General features: G+C 36.1%; 1 long non-coding RNA gene across 1 annotated transcript; it reads right to left on the bottom strand.

Annotated features, from left to right (window-relative positions):
- Positions 1-9,493: 9,493 nt before the first annotated feature.
- On the bottom strand, positions 9,494-15,337 carry LOC128249417 (uncharacterized). Its single transcript, XR_008265526.2, has 2 exons — positions 14,893-15,337; positions 9,494-11,907 (listed from the first exon to the last, which is right to left on the bottom strand). It is a non-coding gene; the product is annotated as an uncharacterized LOC128249417 (long non-coding RNA).
- Positions 15,338-18,559: the final 3,222 nt, after the last annotated feature.

The following is an 18,559-nucleotide window of genomic DNA, read 5'->3' as shown; positions in this document are numbered from 1 at the left end:
CTGGGAGTGAAATTCAGTTAAAAAGTGTTGAAGCCTGTCATGTAGAGTTTTGCTGTGATTTGAAGGGTCAGCTTTGTCCACAGTCTGTGTCACATTGATTCTGATGAGGAATTATGTTAAGGCTACACGCGCCTGTGGATTACTCGGCCACTTACATACTAATTGGAGAAGGCTGTTTCGTTGATTGAACAGCTCAAACACTCACAGTCAGATTGAGGGAGGTTTTTTTTACTTTTATATACACACATATATGTATGTATACATATGTGTGTATGTCATCATCATCATTATCATCGTTTAATGTCCGCTTTCCATGCTAGCATGGGTTGGACAATTTGACTGAGGACTAGTGAACCAGATGGCTACACCAGGCTCCAATCTGATTTTGCACCTGGTGTCAAATCAGGTTATATATATATATATATATATATATATATATATATATATATATATATATATACACACACATGTTAAGCGGATGTTAAACGATGATGATGATGATATGTATATATATATATATAAATTAAATAATGAGGGTAGAAATTGATATTAATCAATTAAAACCAGTGGCTTAGCATATTTAAAAAATCTGAAGATTAAAAATTATATTACATAAAAAATTAAGAGGGATGACCACCAAAGTGGACTCCTAATATGCTAAATATAGACATCAAATCGCCATTACCATGAAGAGTGTGTTCTCAAGAAAAATTTCAGCAAAACGCCAAAATGTAAATGAAAATATACGAAATATTAGGAGTCCACTTTGGTGGTCATTCCTCTTAATTTTGTATGTTAATGAAGAAGTGTCAGTTCTAATCCCACCTGCATCTCACAACTTAACTCTTTCTCTCTCTTCCACTTCAGCCAATTATTGTTACTGTTTTTTTTTTCTTTTAATATAATTATATTATACAATTTTCAAAATTTTAGCTTGTTAATAAAATTAAATGACTGTTAATGATCATAAATATATATTTATATACATGTATATGTGTGTATATATATGTGTGTGTATATATATATATATATATATATATATATATATATATATATATATATATATATGCGAGTAAAAATAAGTACAAAAAAGGTTGTTTTTTTGTATGATTGTGTATAGAGGAATATATTATTTTGTTTAAAAGAGTTCCAACACTGTCTGTTTTTTATGTTTTATTTATATTCCTGCAGAACTAATGTGGGGTATAGAATATGGAGTTTTTTATGTTTTATTTATATTCCTGCAGAACCAATGTGGGGTATAGAATATGGAATATACAATATATAATATAATATACAATATATAATATAAAATAAAATAAAATAAAAATGGATGGCACCATGAAAGAAAGTATTGAATGTAGATGAAATATTGAGTGTTCAATATAAAGGATCAAATATATAAATATAAATATATAAAGGCGACTCGAGTCGCCTTTATATTTTTATATTTATATATTTGATCCTTTATATTGAACACTCAATATTTCATCTACATTCAATACTTTCTTTCATGGTGCCATCCATTTTTATTTTATTTTATTTTATATTATATATTGTATATTATATTATATATTGTATATTCCATATTCTATACCCCACATTGGTTCTGCAGGAATATAAATAAAACATAAAAAACAGACAGTGTTGGAACTCTTTTAAACAAAATAATATATATATATATATGTATATGTGTGTATGTATATGTGTATATATATATATGTATATGAATATCTATGTATATATGTGTGTGTGTATATATATATGTATATATGTGTATATATATGTATATATGTGTGTGTGTATATGTATGTGCACATATATATATATATATATAAATAAATACACATGCATAAATATACATGCATACACAAATATGTTTGTGTGTGTGTGTGTGTATATATATATATATATGTGTGTGTGTGTGTGTATGTATATACACATGCACAAACCAAAATGTATGTTTGTGTGTGCTTCCTCAAATATATCATTTTAAGATATTAAATCAATATTTATACATCGTAGAAAAACTGTTTCCAGAAGTCATTTTCCAACATTTTGTACTATGAAAAATTTCTAATCACTCCCCCGACAGTACCATCAAACAACGGAGATCTTTGCTGACTTATTGGTGTGGTCCCAGTTTCCAAATAAATTCTCATCTTCCAGTTTTTTTTTTTTCTTTCTTTTCTCCTCAAACTGCGAAATTTCTCAAATTATATGAAGAAAAGACATATTGTTTTTGATTTGTAAGTTAAAGAAATGAAACAATTTTTTTAATTACAAAATGATTGATTAAAGCCAAATACATAGTTTTCAATGAAAATCATTTTTTAATTCTGTTTGATATTGTGAATTTTTGTAGTGTTTGAAGCCACTTTTCAAAATTCAGGTGGCCATTTTAAAAGTGTTGTCTTAGACGAGATACTGATATCGTTGTCCATCATTTCCAGTGCTGTGGAAACCAACAGAGGAAGGACAACCAGTTCTTTCTCTCTCGTTTCATCTCATTGTCTTTCATTGCAATGTTCCACCAGTTATCATGTGTGCTGTGATCTTCAGAACTCTTAGACACTAAATACATTGGCTGCCATTATGAAATCATTACACCACATTTATCATTTCATCCCCCCTCTGTCTGACTGGTTCTCGTTGTTTCTCTCTCCTACATATTAATGTCTCCTATGTGTATCTCTCTCTCTCTCTCTCTCTCTCTCTCTCTCTCTCTCTCTCTCTCTCTCTCTCTCTCTCTCTCTTTCTCCTCTCATCTGTCTCCCTCTTATGGGAGATGAGGATAGGGAGAGAACTCTCTCTATCTCTTACCTTTTTCCTGTTTGACCTCTCTCTCTCAATCTTATGTTTCCCTCTCACCTCTCCTATTCACACTACTTCTCAATCATCCATTTACAATACTGACCAATCACAGACCCTGATCCTCCACATTACACAAGTTTTCTCAGTACTCTGACATATTTAGGACAGTAGACCCATACACACACACACATATATACTCACTCACACATTCAAAATCAATCTGTAAGGGAAATCATCCCTCACTCACCCACACCCCATCCCTGCCTACTGTTCCCTTTCCACCCTTATCCCCCCACCCTTCCTCCTCTCTTCTTTTTGCTACTTCAACAGTTGTTGAACATTAAAACTTACCCACAATGCAACACTACATCATCTCTGATGAGGGCCATTCAGTGTACCCACTTCTCTTCTCATTCTGCCTTTAATGTTTGTTTCTCCTCTCCCAGACCCTATATTAAATACTTCATCTAAGCTTTCTGTCCCACAACTGTATAGCTTTAGCTTACTCTCCCTGTTCAGGTTTTCTCTCCAACAACCAAACTGAAGAAATTCAAAGATTATATCCAACCTCACCAAATTACCTCATTCCTTACTTTCCTACAGGAACTATCTGCTGTCACTGTACCTCCTTCTCATTCTTGAATTAACCAATAAAATCTATTCCCTATGTTGACCATGCCCTAACCAAATAAGCCACTCCCTAAACGATTGGATCGTTTTCTGACCAGGTAGACCATCTAGCTGGTCTGTCTCTATTCACCTTTATAAGCTTTCTCTACTCCGACATTCAGCCATTTCTTTACTTAGTTAAGTCTCTCTGTCTCTGCCAGACATTAAAAGATCAACAAGATGCTCTGAGGCAAACTATTCTATCTGACCTTTCTACTTGTCTTTTTTTCTGTAACAGGTTAACCAGCAGACAAGCTGATTGGATGGACGTAATGATAATGTTGGTGATAATACTAAAAATAATAGTTTCTGATTTAATCCAGGACCACATTATTGTTGATTTAAATGTGTTTAAAATATATTTATTTTACCTGGTTTCAGTATTTTATTTCTAAGAAAAAAATCACCCCCTCTCTAAACACCTAGTATCCACTTTTAACATTTGCTGGCCCCTTGTGAGCTCACAACTCACTTCCAAGAGGGCACCCACTTCTCAGGCTTAAAACCTCTCCTCTAAGGCTTCCATTATTCAAGATTGACCATAGATCAGCAGCTAGAAAGTTCTTTTCCAAGATGTAAACCTGAGCAAGGTTTTTCTCATTATAAGACACCAGTAGTTACCTATGTTGAAAGTGTTCTCTCCCCACATCTCGATTTATCCAAGAAAAGACAAGCTCTCGGCTCTCAAAAAGCTTGGTACTACTATTGTTGCAAATAGACTCAGAATATAAAGAATTGAAACAAACACTATTAGCCCTTTTGTCCAATGGCTTAATAATTCTGCCCATCTACTGACCTTGATTAGTGCTGTATTTTATCAACCCCATGAGAAATGAGAAGCAAAGTTGACATCAGCAGGATTTGATCTCAGCCATGGCCAATGCCAGTGCCCTCTGACTGGCTCCCGTACTGGTGGCACATAAAAAGCACTACGTGATCTATGCCAGACCCGCTGGTGGCACATAAAAAGCACCCACTACACTCTCAGAGGGCCGCTGGACTGGCTCCTGTGCAGGTGGCACGTAAAATACACCATTTTGAGCGTGGCCGTTGCCAGTACCGCCTGACTGGCCTTCATGTGTGTATATATTTGTGCGTTTAATGTATAAGAAACATATTGCAAATTTTATCAACAATGGAGTTTCATGCTTCCACAAATCATGGTGTTTTGTGTTTAACTGAAATATTTTCATCACCAACCATGGAGATCTCATAAGGTTGATTGCTTACTTCCAGATTCAGTAGCATTGAGCAGATGAGAGGCATATTCCTTCCTGGATAGGATTCCAGTCTATCTCAGGTAATTTTCCTATGTGCATGTGGACTGAAGTATATATGTATGTGATCGTGTGCATAATGTATGTAAATGTGTGTGTGTGTGTGTGTGTGTTTTATATCGAGAATTTTAAAAATATACATAAATGAAGCTGTTATCCAGTGTCTTTTACCTCTTCCTTGTTTCAATCATCAAGCTTCAGCCATGCTGAAGCACTTCCTTGAATATTAGTCAAACAAATTGACCCCATACTTAATTTTTAAAAGCCTGGTACTTATTCTATCCCTTTTTGTTGAACCACCAAGTTATGGGCTCATGAACACACCAACACCAGATGTCTTATTTTATTTTTGCACATTTCCGCACTATCCATAAAGTAGCATTTGTTTAATGTTGTACATATGAACAAAACGAATAAGAGAAAAAAAGGATATCGATTCATACCAGAACAAATACAAAGAAAATTGACTTATAGTTCATCAGAATATCTGAAAAAGAAACAAAAAGTAATTTCCCATAAGGCCAATAGGGTGCAGTTGGACCCCAATAATCATATTTTATGCTATAACATCCATATGACTGGAAATTTTTAACTGAAAATTTGTATGTGCATACATAAACTATTGACAATAAAAGTCAAGAGATATAAAATCATTTCAATAAAAAATGTAGTAGTTACATAACTTGTAAAATTTGCTGGGGTCTCAAGGGACCCCACGAGCCCATAAAGGGTTAAAGAAGTCTTCTTCTATTAATCATTTTATGGTTTCAGTCATTGGACTGTGGCCATACTGGGGCACTGTCTTTTCAGTCAATCATTATATTAACCCCTATACTTTGTTACAATTTTACTGACACCAGAATGAAGAAAAACAAGTCAACCTAACCAGGATTTGAACTCAGAATGTAAGGATTCAAAACCAAATACCAATGCTACCCATCTTTAAATACATGAAGGGGTGTTGAAAAGTTCCTGGCTTTAATGGTACTGTGATAGGCCTCGTTGGTGGCTGAACCTTCCAAGTTCTTTTGCAGGGCTTAGAAAAACTGAAGGACCACTGCAATAAGTGTGTGAATCTCAGAGGAGAACATATTGAATAAAATCATAATTAACTGATCCTCCAGTATTTTCTTTTACCCAAAGCCAGGAACTTTTCAGCTCCCCCTCCCCCTCCGTATAGTGTCTACTACCATATCACTGGGCCAACTGAAATCTTGCACCGATACAACCACACAAATATATCATCATAATTTTACATTCACTTTTCCATTTTCATGGAGCTGGATGAGTTGCTATGGTCTGAGTGGTCCTTATTCTTATCTTAAACAACAACAGCAAGTCTGAATACACAATGCCTTAAATAAGAAAAAAATGATAGGGTGGTCATGCCTGGACTGATTTTTAATCCTGGGTTTACTGAATCAGGTCTGACCAAGGGCTAAATAACAGCAACTATGCTACAATAGTCCTACAGTACTAAACCACTATAAAGTCTAACAAACCTGAGTTTGAGGCCACTAACTGGTCTCTCAACCTACAAGAAACAGCAGCTAAATATTCCTCTAATCACGCACTGCCATCATAAGATAATAGAGTCCTAGATATATCATTCCTTAAAATAAGATGGGATGGTAATTACTAGAACGATTATCTCAATCAGGGTAGAACCATTCCATCTTTTAATTTAAGATGCTGGGGTTGTAAATTTAAGAAACATATGGCTGTTATTTCTAGCAGGTTTCCATCCATTCTGCCACAATATATGGAATGAAATAAGCCACCTGTCAAATATTGATATTGACTTAATCAACTCTAACCCCCCCCCCCCATTAATTAAAAAGATTATTATTAAGGTGGTAAGCTGGCAGAATCGTTAGCATGTTGGGCAAAAGTGCTTAGTGACATTTTTGTCCGTCTTCACATTCTGAGTTCAAATTCCACCAAGTCTGATTTTACCATTCATCCTTTCAGGATCAATAAGATAGGTACCGGTCAGGTACTGGGGGTCAATCTAATCAACTGGGCCCCCTCCCACCAAATTTCAGGCCTTGTGTCTATAGTAGAAAGAATTAATATTATTATTATTATTATTATTATTATTATTATCTAAGGCGGTGAGCTGGCAGAAACGTTAACACACCAGCCAAAATGCTTGGCAGTATTTCGTCCACCGCTATGTTCTGAGTTCAAATTCTGGAATCATTTATCTGAAAACAAAACAAAAAATTAAGTACCAGTGAAACACTGGGGATCAATGTAATTCAACTAGTTCCCTGCCCCCAAATTTCAGGACTTGTGCCTCTAGTAGAAAGGATTATTATTATTATTATTATTATTATTATTATTATTATTGTTATGGCAGAATCGTAATCTTGTTGAACAAAATGCTTAGCAGCATTTCTTCCAACTCTTTATGTTCCGAGTTCAAATCCTGCCAAGGTCGCCCTTTGCTTTTCACCCTTTTGGTGCCAGTAAAATAAACAACCAGTTTAACCTGGGGTCAGTGTAAGCAACAAACTGCCAACCCCTAAAATTGCAGGCCTTGTGCCTAAAAATTTGAAACTATTACTAAAAGAATATGTTGTTGTTGTTGATCCCCAGCTAATACTTGATCAGACAAATATAAGACAATCCAACCATAGCCATCCAGTCTTTTTATATATCCAGAACTTCATTGTCCATTGTGTCCTTCCATTTTTTCAAAGACTGAAGGTTGTGGTTTGAGAAAGACATGGCTGCTGTTTCTGACAGGTTGAGTGACTGCAAAGAAGCTCTCTAATTAGCTCATAATCCTTCATTAACTTCAACATGCTCCCTCTTAATTAACCAAGAAATCATTATTACTTTCATTATTATTGTTTTTGGTTGTTGTTTTGGTTGTAGTTATTTGTTGTCATCGTCATCATTATCATTATATTTTTTCTTTTTTTTTTTTTTTCTTCTTTAGAAACATAAACTGGAATCATTTATCTGAAAACAAAACAAAAAAAAACATAACAAAACAAAAAAAAATAACAACAGTACTGAAAGAGCTGAGGGTTTTGCCTAAGCTTCCAGTTCACCTTTGACTCCCTAGTGGTCATTCTTTCCTTGTTTATTGCCCACTGACAGTGACCAAAGACAACGTTCCTGTGTCTTAGTTCAGTCTTCCCTATTCACGTTGCACGGCAGTTTTGCTCCTGATGGGCCAGTGTATCTATCCTTTCTACCCAGGTTGGCCCACCTGCTACTCTACCACTGCTTTCCGATCATCATGTGAATCATCTACCAGCTTCATCCACAGACCAATCACCAACCTGCACATCAGTCGCCAGCTGCACATTTGTCATCAACCCGCATGTTTGTCATTTGTCTCCAAACTGCACATCTACTTTCATTTCAAGTCATCGACCATCAACATACCTGCTTGGCAGTCATCTACCCATGTACGTGTATGTGCATTTGTATGAATGTATGTATGTATACATGTATGCATGTATGCTTGTGTGTATATATATATGTATACATGTGGGTATATATATAAGTATATGTATGTATAAATACACCTGCATGAACAGCTGTCTGCAAATTCATATAAACACACGCTCAGTAATTGTCAAGGTCATTATATGCTTTATATAAATAAAGCCAATAGAAGTAGCCTCTATGCAGTCGTTTGGTCTGCTAGAAGTAGCAACCAAATTCTTTCAAATTACAACTTCTATGTCTTCAAAAAATGAAGGACCGATTGGATAATGTTCTAGATACACAAAATAATAGGATGCCAATGGCAACACATGGAACACTTGTGATCAGAGACATGTCCAGTCATAGCTGACCCAACTTTAAACACACACATATATATAAAACTATTTTCCAGTAACCAACCACGTCATACTCACATAGCACTGTTCCAGCCCTTTTACATAGCCACCTTGGCCAATGTATTCTCCAATTTGGAGGCCGCTAACAGCAATATATTCATGTAACAATCATCCATCTATCACTATTTATAATAGTTTGGTTCCTGTCCTCTATCTTTTACACAGCCATGTGCCATCAAACCACCTCTACAGAAATACCTATTTGTCATCTCAAAGCTACCTTGCTCACTTAGAAATCATCTGCCTTCTAGGCAACCCTTGTATACTCATCGATCATCCATCCTCTATGCATTCATATATAATCACAACAATGGTCGTCCACCATCCACCTACACGTTGATATATAATTATGTGAGCGCCATGTGTAATGGCTTCCTACACATTCGTATATGAAGACCATCTATATTCTAAATAACCATACATACTCATATGAAAGCTATGGGCCATCTACTTCTTGTACGTTTATATGTACTTAATTGAGGGCTATGTGATCCCCTACATATTTATACACACACCAGATTGGAGCCTGGTGTAGCCATCTGGTTCACCAGTCCTCAGTCAAATCGTCCAACCCATGCTAGCATGGAAAGCAGATGTTAAACGATGATTATGATGATGTATTGGTGTTCTTTATGGCCTGGATATTCATTCCTACTTACTTAAACTTCCTCTTCACTATTTAGAAACCCATATAAACATACATATATATATATTCACACACACACATTTTGGTGGAACAGTAAGAATGAGTACTGAACTCTGCATTGATAGATAAATACTCTCTTTACTTGTGGATTTTCAGCTCTACTTTAGGGGTTTCATACTTTATAGCTTGCAATTTTCAAGCGTTCCAGTTTAAAAAAATTATAATCTGTCGCTGGATTTTCTCAGTGAAACAATTGAAGTTTGCAAACTGTAATGCATGAGACTTAAGATAGTGTCAGAAGTCCACAAATAACTATATACACATCTTCACTTGGGGTCACCTATCCTTAAAGTACTCAGGTGGTGGTCATCTGCTGTACCCATTCATCTGCTGATCTTCTTATAGATATGAAAATGACTTATGATATACATGCATGTATCTGAGAGGATATATGTGTAGTGTGTGTGTGCGTGCTATATACATATATATATAGAGAGAGAGAGATGGTTATTTGTGTGTGTGCATGTATATGTACATTGTTTTTACATGGGAAGTGATGACTGACCTTCCTCAGCTAATCTGATGAAGAGTTGTTTTAAGCTGAAAGCAGAAAAATAACTCAACTTTTTCATATAAAAACAAAATGTGGTACTTTACTGAAAAATAATGAGTGATCCTTAAATTTATCTTTAACTGATTTTTATATGCAACTACACATAAAAATTAACATATATATACACATACATACACACATATGTATAAACATATATGCTTCAACATATGTATGTTTATATATATATGCATGTGTGTATTTATATACATGTGCGCACTGTATTTACTTGAGTTCAATGCAATCCTAAATATGATACAAACCTCACTTTTTCTTCCTAAAAATCCTCCATCATATATTGTTTCTTACCTTTTATTAAGCTCAAGTATAATCATACCCCTATTTCCTCCAATTTTTGCCCTTGTTTTGTTATCTTGTATGAAATTTATCGCTTTTTACAGAATACATAGACACACACACATTTACTGGTTTCTGTCATTGGACCTTCAAGATTTCTTTGGTCCCAATAATTCGATTTTATTTTATAAACGTTTGTTCATCGAATGCATAAGTTACTGCCTGTCATAAAGGGGTGCAACTTAATGCACCCAATTACAAAGGTACAAATTACATGCACACACAAGGTATATATATATTAAAATAAATCCATGTTACACCAGGACACAATTGTACTTCTGCAAACCGGAGGCATTCATAGCACATGACTAAGAGCTTCACCAGCCATGAAAGAATTCAAGTTTGCTTCGATTTTATACATTCATGACAGCAAAACCACAAAGTATATAAAGAACAGGTGAAAACTTCACAGAATTTAACTGTCTTTTTTTTTTTGTACCAAAACAACTACGAAGTGTACCATCTTTAACCCTTTTGATGCTAACCTGATTGAGACTGTCTCTGGTTCTATTAAACAAACTTCCAGTGTTAAACTGATCTAAATTAATACTTTACATTAAAATTTAATGTTAATTTTATCTTTAGACATCAGCTTAACAAGATCAAAATGATTTTACTGAATACTTCATTATTTTCAAACTTGAATCAGAGACAGGGTATTTCAATCGAAAATATTAAAACAAAAGGGTTTAAAGTGACCTAAATTAAAAATTTCCGTCTAAATTTGATGATAATTTATTTTCCAAACACCAGCGTAATAATGACAAAGTTATTTTACTTAATTCTTTATTATTTTCAAAATTAGTTGAAATAACAGCAGTGTATTTTCAACAGAAATATAGAGACAAAAGAATTATGTCCGATTTGATATCAACCTGTCTGAGACTGTTCCTGGTTCTGTGATATACACTTTCTATTTAAAAGTGATCTGAATTAAAATCTTCCATCTGAATCTTATGTTGATTCATCTTCCAAACACCAGTTTCCTAAGGACAAAGTTATTTTACTAAATTCTTTATTTTCAAAATTAATTGAACCAAAAGCAGCGTATTTCAAAAGAAATATGGGAGCAACTGGGGTAATTATATGACTTTCTCGGAGTGGTTGGCGTTAGGAAGGGCATCCAGCTGTAGAAACTCTTCCAAATCAGATTGGAGCCTGGTGTAGCCATCTGGTTTCACCAGTCCTCAGTCAAATCGTCCAACCCATGCTAGCATGGAAAACGGACGTTAAATGATGATTGATGATTTGACTGAGTAATCTGAATGCTTAAGGGTTAAATACTGAGGTTTTTCTCCCTTTTAGTTCTTACCCTTGGTGTTTGGTCCTGGTTCATGTTTGTCAGTGTCTGGAGGTCTTTGTTGTATTTGGTAGCATGTGGCCCATGCCTGGTGGTCAGAGCGTTCAGCTCACAGTCATATGGTCATGGGACAACATGTCCACTCTGTCAGCCAGTCTTAATTGCAGCCAGTTTGATTTCAATTATAATCTGTACTGTTTGGGACATGCATAAAAACCACAGCTTCACATGAAAGTATACATTCCTGACTTGGTAGAAAATCTGTCATGATGATGATGGTGATGGTGTTGGTGGTCATTGCGGTGGTGGTGGTGGTGGTGATTTTGATGCCCTCTGCACAATGATGATGATGGTGGTAATTAATTTTGCCACTAAAAACAATTAAAAAACAAAAATTAGTAACAATAACAATAAGCAATAATTTATTAATTAGGCATGAAGCCTAAGGTGAGAAGAGTTGGAATTAGAGTGTCTTGGAGACATTAAATATGGAGAGAAAAAAAAATACAATAAAGAAAAGGAAAAACAAGAAATAAAAATTAAATTTTTTAAAAAATGGGGGAGAAAGAGAAATTGGAAGAAAATCTGGAAAAAACCCCAATGGTGGTTGTGGCAGTGGCAGGCATTGGGTGGTGGTGGTGGTGGTGGTGGTGGCAGGAACAGACGAGAAGAGGGGTGGAGGTGGGGGTGCGGTTATTGAAGAAAATTTTTAATGAGATAATAATAATTAAATGAAACGACACATTTCATGACACAGCAGATTAGATGAGCTATTAATTAGCATGTTTTTATGTTTGTTTAGTTTCAGTTTTATTTTAATCTGCAGTTAATTCTAATCTAGCCATCTCATCACCCTGCAGCCATCCACCCCACACACTCATATCTCTCTCTCTTCCTCTCTCTCTCTCTCTCTCTCTCTCTCTCTCCTCCTCTCTCCTCCTCTCTCCCATACACATTGTATTTACTAATGGTTTGGTAGCGTTCATAAGAAATGGAAAAATAGGAATTTAATTTTTAAGTCTAAAGAGAAAAAGAAAATTTTCTGTTTCATTTTTTAAAAATTATTGTTTTCTTTTTTCACAGTCTAAGAATCCCATCTGTTATATGACTGGCTATTATTATTATTATTATTATTATTATTATTACTGAGTGAGAGAGCAGTGCATACCATCAAAGTGATACTGGGGTACAAATACACGAAGCCCAGTATACCCATCTGATAAGGGTATACCAGGCGCATGCATTACAACCATATGTGCGTATCATGATCTCATATCAAGATAAACAATGTATGACCTTGCAAGTGGGGCCCAGTTAGAATTTTCTTCAGATTGAGTTGCCCATCCCGCACAAAAGACTCCTTATTATCCAGGGTGTGCATGAATGTTTTAAATTCAAACTCAATGTCCTTGATACTGGGTTGTAACCAGTTTTTTTAGACATCAAGAAACTTTCTTACAATCCTTGCCGCTCCCAAAAGAGAAGATTTCTGAATGAATGCAACTCTCATAGTTACGCCAATCACAATAAAGTGGCACTCCATCGGTTATGACAATAAGGGTTCCAGTTGATCCAATTGATGGAACAGCCTGCTCGCAAAATTGACCTGCATGTGGCTGAGCACTCCACAGACACGTGTATCCTTAACATAATTCCCTCAGAGATTCAGCGTGACACAGTGTAACAAGGTTGGCTTTTTGAAATACAAGTACTACTCATTTTTGCCAGCTGAGTGGACTGGAGTAATACGAAATAAAGGGGAGAAAGAATTCTGAGCAATGTTAGTGGTGAACAGTTAACACTATGCAGTGTTGGTGGTAAATAGTTAATACTAGTCAGTGTGAACAGAGAACAGTTAACAATGAACAATGTTGGTGGTGAACAGACAACACTGAGCAACGTTGGTGGTGAATTGTTAACACTGAGCAGTATTGGTGAACAGATAATACAAGGCAGTGTTTGTGGTGAACAGTTCATACAGAGTGGTGTTGGTAGTGAACAACTAACACTGAACAGCATTGGTGGTGAGAATTTAACACTGAGCAGTGGTCTGGAACAATTAACACTGAACAATGTTAATGAACAGTTAACAATAAGCAGTATTGGTGGTGAACAGTTAACACTGAACAGTGTTAATGGTGAAGAGGTAATGTTGAGTAGTATTCATGTTGAATGGTTAACACAGCAGTGTTGGTGGAGAACAAACAACCTGGGCATTTGTACAAGCAGACATTGTAACAAATAAAAGAATGTTATCTCCAATAAAATTAAATACAATGATAATAATTTTACTAATTGTTGTGAAAGAAACAGGTGCTCCATATTGGTTGGTCCCCAGGAAATAAAAACATGGAAGATGTGTTTTATGAGGGATAATGCTTTTTTCTGCAAGAAATAAAGTAGGAAATTATTTACCTTTCTTTAACTAAAATACAGATGGCTTCCAGGTCATTGCACAAGAACTGTTGGAAGAAATCGTAGCCAGTGTGTGACTCAATATGTATTCTTTTGACCAAGCTGGGGCATATGGAAGCATGTTTCTGGTGTTTAATACTACAGAAGAGTGGAGGTGACAGGTGGAGTTGACGTATCGCTCACCTGCCCTTTGGCTGTTGGCGTAATGGACAGAATGATGTGACTCAAGGGTTATGACCATGGACATTTCTAATGATGTTGAACCTTGGCTTTTAGTTAAGAGTTAAAATGAAAAAAAAACCTGTGGTCAAGTAGATACGGAGGTCTTGATGACCAGTGATGATTCACAAAGTTATTCTGGAGTTGTACCTTATTGTAGGTGTAGAAAGAAAAACTAATTTGACTGCTAGGGAAAGGTAAAAGAAAGCAAGCAGTTTTAATATGAGACAGTAAGATCCCTTTTGCAGAAGAAGGACAATAAGGGACAACAAACAGCAGCAGAGGCAGCAACAATAACAAGTTACAAAATGTATTGTTTATTGTTTTTAGAACACCAATGGTCACTGCTTTAGGGATAGTGGCAAATATGGCTTTGTTCTCAGCACCAGGAAATTGAAGGTCCCTATCATCTAGTTTTATCCAATTGCCTTCTAAAAATGGGAAGATTATTATTATTATTATGACATACCAATCAAGTACTGGGGTCGATGTGATCAACTTATCCCCTTCCCCAAAATTTCAGGCCCTGTGTGTATAGTAGAAAGGATAATAATAATAATAACAACAACAACAATAATAATAATAGTTATTATTATTATATAGATAGATATACAGATAGATAGATAGATAGATAGACAGAGAGAGAGACAGACAGACAGATAAAGAGAGAGAGAGATAGGTAGTATAATAATTACTTGAGGACTTATATAACCCAGTCCTACCTGTCACATGGTTGAGTGATCAATGACTAAACTGGTCCGGCCATTTGATTCATTCCACCAGGAGAGTGTTGCGGAGATCTGGTAGGTTTAGAAGCAAGGACTGTCACAGGGTGACTGAGCTTCTTGAAGTTAATTGCCATCTACAACTCCATGGGGTAACAGCAATGGAGAAGCCCCGTGGGAAGACCCAGTCTTATAACAATTGCCATCTGGTATCAAGCTGGCCCTTCAGGTAGGTTTGCTACTTTACTGCACCTGTAAGGTTTCCCCTCGTCATGGTTTCCATGTCAGAGGATTGATAGAGTTCAGGAACAGAGAATGGAGATGTCTCACCACTGGAACTGGGCACAACTGGTTGGACACTGGGAATATGGCCTGGTTGACTGGACAGTCAGCCTGTTTTGGTGACAGTCTTTTGTAGTGCTGGAGACAAACACACACAGAAATATACACATACAGATAGAATGAAAGAGAGACATTACAATGTGTTAATTGAATATTATTGACATAAAACACTTGCCCTCTCCTCATACGCATAAAGAGAAATATGATCACATACATATATAGGGAGAGAGAGAGAGAGAGAAGTGTTGCAGTGATTGAAACCAAATTACAAGTAAGCCAAGCAGACATCACAAACCAGCCACAGTTGTTTCATGTGATCTATCTGTTCAGCAACCAATCAGCATCGAGGTCTCCTTCATTCTTTTGTTGTCTTGCCATTTCTATCAATATATATATATATATATATATATATATATATGTGTGTGTGTGTGTGTAATTTGATTCTCTGTCTGAAGGATTTCTAGTAGAAGATACCTTACATGTGTCTCCTACATGTACAAATTTGTAACTCTTATTAGCAAATGAAACATGTGTAATGATGAATAAATTATACCAACAATTTTTTCCTGTCTCCTGTTTTGATATATACATATATGTGTGTGTAAGTGTATGTATGTATATACACACACACACACACATGCTAAAACCCTTGAAGGTACTGCCCCAGCATGGCCACAGTCCACTGAGTGAAATTAATAAAAAAACAAAATAAAAGGTGATAAAATAGGGAATGTAATATGTATGTTTACACTACATATGTCTGTTTTTATTTATATATATATATATATATATATATATATATATGTGTGTGTGTGTGTGTAAGTGTGTATGTATATACGTACATATATAAATAAATATGTATGTATCATCATCATCATTTAATGTCTGTTGCCCTTGCTAGCATGGGCTGGACAGTTTGACCAGGCCGGCACGCTGGAAGGGCGCACCAGTCTCCAGTCTGATTATATATATATATATATATTTACATACACACACACACATATATACATATATGTGTGTGTGTGTATGTATATATATATATTTACATACACTCACACACATATACCATATACATGTAAATATGTGTGTATACAGATATGTGTGTACATATATATATATATATATATATATATATATATATATATATATATATATATATATATATATATATATATATATATATATATATGTATGTGTATATATATATGTATGTATGTACACAAACACACACATATACACATACGTATATTTATATATATATATATATATATATATATATATATATATATATATATATATATATATATATATGTATGTGTATATATATGTACCTACATATGTATGCTATGTATATAAACATCACACAGACATAATACATATGGACATGTGCACATTTTTGAAAAAAAAAAATTCTTGCAGATTGAGAGAGACCAAAAATTAAAAAAAAAACAAAAAAAACACACACACATTTTCTCTGCGTTCAAAACAGATTATAATTTATTTTCTGTCCAACACAGATAAGTTTCCAGTCCTCTCCCTCTCGCCTTGCCTCCATCTTCCAATCTACCATATCATTAGCCTTTCAAGCCTACTGGCTGTTATCTTCCTTGTACTCTTTTATCACTACTATCACCATCACCATCATCATCATCACCGTCATCATCATCCTCATCATCATCCTCATCACCATCATCACCGTCATCATCATCATCATCATCATCATCATCACCGTCATCATCATCATCCTCATCATTATCAGCATCACCATCATCATCCTCCTCATCATCATCGTCATCACCGTCATCATCATCATCATCATCGTCATCGTCATCGTCGTCGTCGTCACCATCATCATTATCAACAGCATTACCACTGTCACCATCACAACCACCACCATCATCATCATCGTTATCCTTACCAACAGCATCACAGCCATCATCATCAACACCATCGTCTTCCTGTCACCTCAAGTAATTTCACTACCACCACCACCACCGCCGCCGCCGCCGCCACCAGCATGGCTACTATTAGCACTACCATCATCATCATCATCATCACCAGCATCATTACCACTGTAACCATCTCCATCACAACTACTGCCAGCATCCTTACCATCGTTATCAACGTTACCACCATACCCTTCATTCAACCCCCCCCCATCCCCACCACCTTCATCACCCCCTCCTGCACCACCTCAATTACCACAATCAGTAGCACCACCACCACCACCACCACCACCACTGCTACTATCGCTAGCACCGACACCACCACCCTCACTGCTCTATTCACCACCTTTATCATCCCCACCCCCTCCCCCAACGGTATAACTACCATCATCATGAATATAACCACTGCTATCTTCACCTTTGCTACTTCTGCACTTCTCCACCTCACCACCACCTCCGTAAAATAACCTCTACAATAATCATCATCATCGTCGTCATCAACATCACTAACTACCACCACCACCACCACCACCACCGTCACCCCGCACCCCAACCACCACCACCACCGCCGCTATCACGACTATCCCACCGCCGACACCACCACCACTACATAACAAACAAGCTCCACCACCATCACGACCGTCCCCACCACCACCATCAGAACTATCCCACCGCCGCCGTCACCACCAGCACAAATTACTACCATTCTATAAATTTGTTTTTTTTGTTACTTCTCTAAATTCCATTCCTCAATACAAGAGAGTCTGTTAGTTCCACACAAGCACACATGAATGTCTGTGCGTCGTACAGTCTCTCTTTTGTTAGAAACTCCCCTCTTTCAAACCCGCGTCTCATCCCCCCCTCTCTCTCTCTCTCTCTTTCTCTTCACCCCCTCACCTCTATATCAATTCCTCTCTTTCTAATTTCCTAGTTTTTTTTCTTATCTCACTCATCTTCCTTACACGCTTATTTTTCCCTTTCATTCTCCCTCCCTATTCCTTTTACTCCCTCTCTTTTACCTTCTCTCTACTCTCTATTTTTGGTTTATATTTCTCCCTCCCTTTGTTCCTTTCGTTTTTTCCCTCTTTATCTTCATCTTTGCCCTATTCTCCCTCCCTCAGTTTCTTTATTACACTCTCTCTTTTTCTACCTTAGCTTTTCTTCTCCTCCCTCTCAGTGTGTCTCTGTCTCACTCTGCCCCATTTCGCCTCTACTCTTTCACTCTTTCCCTTACCCTCTCCTTTTTCTCTTACTATATCTATGCCCTTCCTTTCTCACCCCTCTTTTTAATTTCCTCTTGCTTTCCCCCTTACTTCTGTCTCTGGAACAAAAAATAAAAATGCCCTCTTTCCCTCTCTCAATTTATCTATCTATCA

This window comes from Octopus bimaculoides, chromosome 14 (genome assembly GCF_046866305.1).
Source record: "Octopus bimaculoides isolate indiv1 chromosome 14, ASM4686630v1, whole genome shotgun sequence".
Classification (NCBI taxonomy): Eukaryota; Metazoa; Mollusca; class Cephalopoda; order Octopoda; family Octopodidae; genus Octopus; species Octopus bimaculoides.
The sequence above is the reverse complement of the archived record's forward strand: the minus strand, read 5'-3'. Positions and strand labels throughout refer to the sequence as shown.